Source organism: Mustela nivalis (assembly GCF_964662115.1).
Source record: "Mustela nivalis genome assembly, chromosome: 8".
Classification (NCBI taxonomy): domain Eukaryota; kingdom Metazoa; phylum Chordata; class Mammalia; order Carnivora; family Mustelidae; genus Mustela; species Mustela nivalis.
The window spans coordinates 74,844,033-74,849,885 of NC_139027.1; positions in this window are offsets into that span (position 1 = coordinate 74,844,033).

Genomic DNA, 5,853 nt, shown 5'->3' on the forward strand with positions numbered 1-5,853 from the left:
GAAAGAAATATTGTCTCTCTGGACAGAATTGATACACTCGGACATATTTTCTTTCTTTCTTTTTTTTTTTTTTTAATTTATTTATTTATTTAAGAGAGAGAGCACAGGGGGAGGGGCAGAGACAGAAGGAGAAGCAGACTCCCCCTGAGCACGGAACCAGATGTGGGGCTCAATCCCAAGACCCTGAGATCATGACCTGAGCCAGAGGCAGATGCTTAACCAAGTAAACCACCCAGGCGCCCCAACTTGGAAGTATTTTCATCCGTTGACTGTTCTTGTTCTAGACTGCAGACTCCTCTCTTTTTAGTTATGACTTTATATTGGATGGGTCACAATGAACTTTACAGATTACAGTTAATTACAGTTTTCGTTCCCTGGAGGAAATTTAGAAAACACCACAAATGCGTACCCGGCACATTTCGTAACCATCTCCAAGGGAGATTTTTAAAAAGTTTTTTATTATGGCAACTCTCAAACACATAAACCTAGAGGGAATCCCTATATCCCCATAATCCAGCTTCATCATTTTATAAAGGTCTTGCTGCCTTTCTTTTTTTTTTTTTTTTTTCCATTTATCCTACTTTCTCCCTAACACACATAATTTTCCTCCTTAGCATTCTTCCCTCTCTCTTTTTAAGGAATCCCTAAGGCCAACATGGGGCTCATACTCACATCACAGAAGTCAAGAGTCACAGGTTCTACCAGCTGAGCCAGCCAGAACCCCTCCTCCAGAGTATTTTAAAACAAATCTCAAAATCTTACCTCAAAATTCAGGTGCTATACCCTGTTTGAAATTTACTCTATGAACTGAATACAGATGTCCTAATGTTCAATTGTGGTAATGCCTCCCCTGCCCACCACACTGGGTCTGTGTGAAGTCAAAATAAGATGCTGGATATGAAAGCATGTGGTTCTGGAAGTTGGCTGCATATCCTATTCTCTGGGGAGAGATTTTCATAACCAAATCCCTGGGCCCTACCCCAGACTTTTGAATCAAGTGTTTGCACATGGGAGCCAGGCGTCTGTGGGCCCCAAGCCCTCCAGACTATTCAACTGCGGCTCATTGGGAGGCCAGAATCTGTAAGTTTCCACTGGAAAGTAGTTGGCTGGTTAGTGTTAGAGCTCCCGTCCCCTTCTGTGCTCTAGGGTCTGCTTGGAGAACTGGGGATGCAGGGGAGTCAGGGGTGGGGAGTGTGTTGGGAAGGCATGGGACAGGGGCTGGGGTGGGGCTGGCCTAGTTGCCACTCCAAGGCTGGTGATGGACTAATCCCAAGTCCTAACCCAGACCTCTGAGGAGGGACAAATGGTCTACTTGGCTTTAGCAGGGCTGATGTTAGGCTCTGCTTTGGGGTGGTTTTAAATGGAATGGCAAGTTTTAATAGAGAAGGGGGGGAGAGAGAGGAAAGGATGGGGCCAAGAGGCTGATCTGGAGCCTCTGGCATGGGGTGGGGTAGAGGCATCAGGCTTCAAATTGCTCCTCGGTGGAGGCACCTGGTTGGCTTTCAAGATAAGAACCAAAGGAATCATTCGGAACTGCTGGAATGCACAACTCACATTGTCTATCCATCCTCCCACCCTGGGGGTGTATAGCCATAGATCATGGGAGATGATTCTCTGGAGAAAAAGAGAATATTAAGCAGCTGAAAGATGGTGGGTCAAGCCCTGCCCCAACTATCAGAAGATGCTTCTTCTTTTTTTTTTTTTTTTAATTTTATTTATTTATTTGACAGACAGAGATCACAAGTAGGCAGAGAGGCAGGCAGAGAGAGAGGAGGAAGCAGGTTCCCTGCTGAGCAGAGAGCCCGGTGAGGGCTCCATCACAGGACCCTGAGATCATGACCTGAGCTGAAGGCAGTGGCTTTAACCCACTGAGCCACCCAGGTGCCCCTCAGAAGATGCTTCTATGTGTGTGTAGGGTGGTGTGGGAGGAGGACATGGCTCCTTTTTCTCTTACCTTGAACACCCTCAAGACCTAACTGTGTTGAACTGTATATGAACCCTGTACTTCTGGAAAGCAGCTACAGTCAAGAAATCCCCTCACCATTTTGTGTCCCCTCTCACCCCATTTTGAGTTCAGAGAAATGGCTAACTTCAAAGGGCTATCCTGCTGTAGAATATTGCGAGATAAGACCCACTTTTGCCCTTCCTCAGTGACTCAGATAAAACCATCTCCATCCTTCTTCATGATGACTCCCTTATTTACCTGTCTATGTAACTAACACCGGGCCCTCTTCCTTTTCTTTTTTCTTTTTATTTAAAAAAATTTTTAAAAAGATATTTATTTATTTGATAGACAGAGAGAGATCACAAGTAGGCAGAAGGCAGGCAGAGAGAGAGTGGGAAGCAGGCTCCCCGCTGAGCAGAGAGCTCGATGTGGGGCTTGATCCCAGGACCCTGGGATCATGACCTGAGCTTAAGGCAGAGGTTTAAACCACTGAGCCACCCAGGTGCCCCTTCTTCTCTTTTTTAAATTTAAGATTTTATTTATTTATTTGAGAAAGAGAGAGAGAACATGGGGGAGGGGCAAAGAGAGAGGGAGAAGCAGGCTCCCTGCTAAGCAGGAAGTCCCATGTGAGGCTCAATCCCAGGACCCTGAGATCATGACTTGAGCTGAAGGCGGATGCTTAACCCACTGAGCCACCCTGGTGCCCCCCTACTTCCTTCTCTTTGATACATTCCTCACTAATGAGTATTCCCCTATTGCAATAATCTGAACAAAATCATCTGCTTTATTGTCCTGTGTATTTTGTCACACCTTCTCCTTTATTCCCCTTTTCTTCATCACAGTGAATTTTACAATGAGGTCTGCTAAGACACTATCCAAAATCCAGTAACACAGGTCACACAGCAAACTGAATGTATTTAATGCCTCTGAACAGTCTACTTAAAAATGGTTAAAAAGGTAAGTTTGATTTTATGTATATCATACCACAATGAAAAAATTCCAGCTGACAGAGAAACATAATGGAGATAATTTTATTCAAAACAATTGGAACTCCTACTATGTGCTGGGTGATGGGTTAGGGAATGGGGAAGTGGGTGAGGCCTGGGATAGGAAATGAGTAAGATCTGCTTCCTGTGGTCCAGGAGCTTCCAACATTGCCAGGGAGACAAACACATAATCTGTTAATTGAGCTACATAATTCAGGTTGACACACATTGTAATAGACATGTGTACAGCTGATTTGAGTCAGGTTGAAGGCTTTGAATGCTAAACTAAGACGTTGGATTTTACCTTGTGGTCATTGGGATCCACGAATGGTTTTAAAGCTAGGGTATGATGTGAATAGACTCATTGCAATTTCTTTCTTTCTTTTTTATTTTTTAAAAGATTTTATTTATTTATTTGACAGACAGAGATCACAAGTAGGCAGAGAGGCAGGCAGGGGAGGGGGGAAGCAGGCATCCTGCCAAGCAGAGAGCTTGACTCAGTGCTCCATCCCAGGATCCTGAGACCAGGGCCCAAACTGAAGGCAGAAGCTTAACCCACTGAGCCACCCAGGCGCCCGATTCATTCCAATTTCTTGTGTCATATCACTAAACATCTACTTTATGTGGAGTGTGTAAATTGATAGGTGGTTGTGACAATTAATTAGTAAATTAATTAATTAATTAAAACTGTATTTTTTTTAGATTTTAGATTTTATTTATTTGTTTGACAGAGAGAGACACAGCTTGAGAGGGAGCACAAACAGGGGGAGTGGGAGAGGGAGAGGGAGAAGCAGGCTTCCCGCTGAGCAGGGAGCCCGATGTGGGGCTTAATCCCAGGACCCTGGGATCATGACCCGAGCTGAGGGCAGACACTTAAGGACTGAGCCACCCAGGCGCCCCAAACTGTATTTTTAAGTAACCTCTACATCCAGTGTGGAGGGCTTGAACTCAGAACCCTGAGATCAAGAGTCACATACTCCCTCCGACTGAGCCAGGTGCCCTGTTGGTTGTCATTTCCTCATTATTTATTTATTAATTTTTAAGATTTTAATTTATTTATTTGACAGCAAGAGTGGGAGCACCACCAGGGGGGAGTGTGAGAGGGAGAAGCAGGCTTCACACTGAGCAGAGAGCCAGATTCTGGACCTGATCCCAGGATTCTGGGATCATGACTTGAGCCTAAGGCAGACGCTTAATGACTGAGCCACCCAGTCCCTCCTATTTATTTATTTGAAAGATTTTATTTATTTATTTGTTACTTGAGAGAGAGAGAGGAAGCAAGAGAGAGCGTAAGGTGGGCAGGAAGAAACAGATTCCCCACTGAGCAGCCAACCCAAAGGGACTCCATCCCAGGACTCCAGGATCATGACCTGAGCCAAAGGCAGAGACACTCCATTGACTGAGCCAGTCAGGTGCCCCGACGGTTTTCATTTTAAAATGTTGATGATTCATAAAACAGACTTACGTTCATTTTTTTTCTTATTTAAATATATTTATGTTCAGAAAATAGAGAATTAAGCTTGGTTAAGTCTGTTAGGAAGACAGACACAGACCTGGCAAGTGCTCTGAAAGAAATATGCTTGGGCAACATTGAGAGCTCAGAGTGGGGCAACTGCTGTTGCCTGAGGAGGTCAGAGAAGGCTTCCAGGAGGAGGTGGCCTGGGGAAAAGGAGAGGGGAAGAGGAAAAGTTGGAGGGTATAGATGAAGAAAGGAAGCAGTGGGCAATAAAGGCAGAGAATGACAGAGCCAAGTGGCAGAGGGCTTTGTTTGCCAAGTTGAGGGGCTTGAATCTCTTCCCCACAGGTGATGGTAACCATTAAGGACTCAGTTAACACTAATAATGGTGATGATACAGTGCTTACTACATTCTGGCGACTGTTTAAGAGCTTTACAAGCGTCAACTCATTTACCCCTGACACTCAGGTATGGTTAGACCCTTTAGGTCACTTCGGTGGCCGTGTGGATGATGGTGATCAGAGTAACACACGTGTTGTGGTTTGGAGAAAGATAAAGCAAGGGATGGAAAGGACGTGATGACGTTGAGAGGTGATTAGGAATAACATCATCTGTATTTATTTATTGATTGGGTGATGGAACTGGTGAGGAAAAGGTGGGAAGCTGGGATGACTCTTAACTCTTCTGGTTTCATACTCTTTTGTGTATATTACTGTGCCACCCAGCTAGAGGATTGATAACCCTGTTCCATTTTTCAGAACTCTCACTGCAATCATTCAGCAGCTCTTCCTTATGGGTTATTTAGAAGTGAGTTGTTTAATTTCCAAATATTTGGGGATTTCTCAGAAATTTTTCAGTTGCCAATTTCTAGTCCAATTCCGTCATGATAGGAGATCGTCTTTTGTTTGTGCTTTCATTTCCTTTGCATTTGTGGAGGTGGTTTTTTGGTTTGTCTTACCCGGGCTATCTTGGCAAATCTTTCTTTTGCACTTGAAGAGAATGTGTCTTCTGCTGTTGGCGTGTGGAGTTTCTATAAATGTCATCAGGTCAAATTCTTTGTTCTGTTCAAGTCTTTTAGAAATTTGGTAATTTTCCTGAAAATTGTCCAGCTACAGTAATTGTGGACTATTTCTCCGTTCAGTTCTACATCCGATGGAGAGCTCTCCACAGACAGGAGGGTACTATGGGAGAGAGGATAGAACATTTGCGTGAAACTGGGAGAAACATTTTATCTCTTTAAATTTACTCTGGAACGCAGAGACAAAATGGAAATCACTACGTCTCCCAGCAGGCCTAGTGGAGCTCAGGACAAATGCAAATAAGGGAGGCCAGGCATTAGGCCACGCCCCTTTCCTGGGTTGGCAAGGCAACTGATACCCAAGCCAGCCAATCGGTGATATGCTCACCTGCGGGGGCGGGGGCTCGAGGAGAACCAATGGGACCCGGGGCAGATGGTTCCCTGGGCT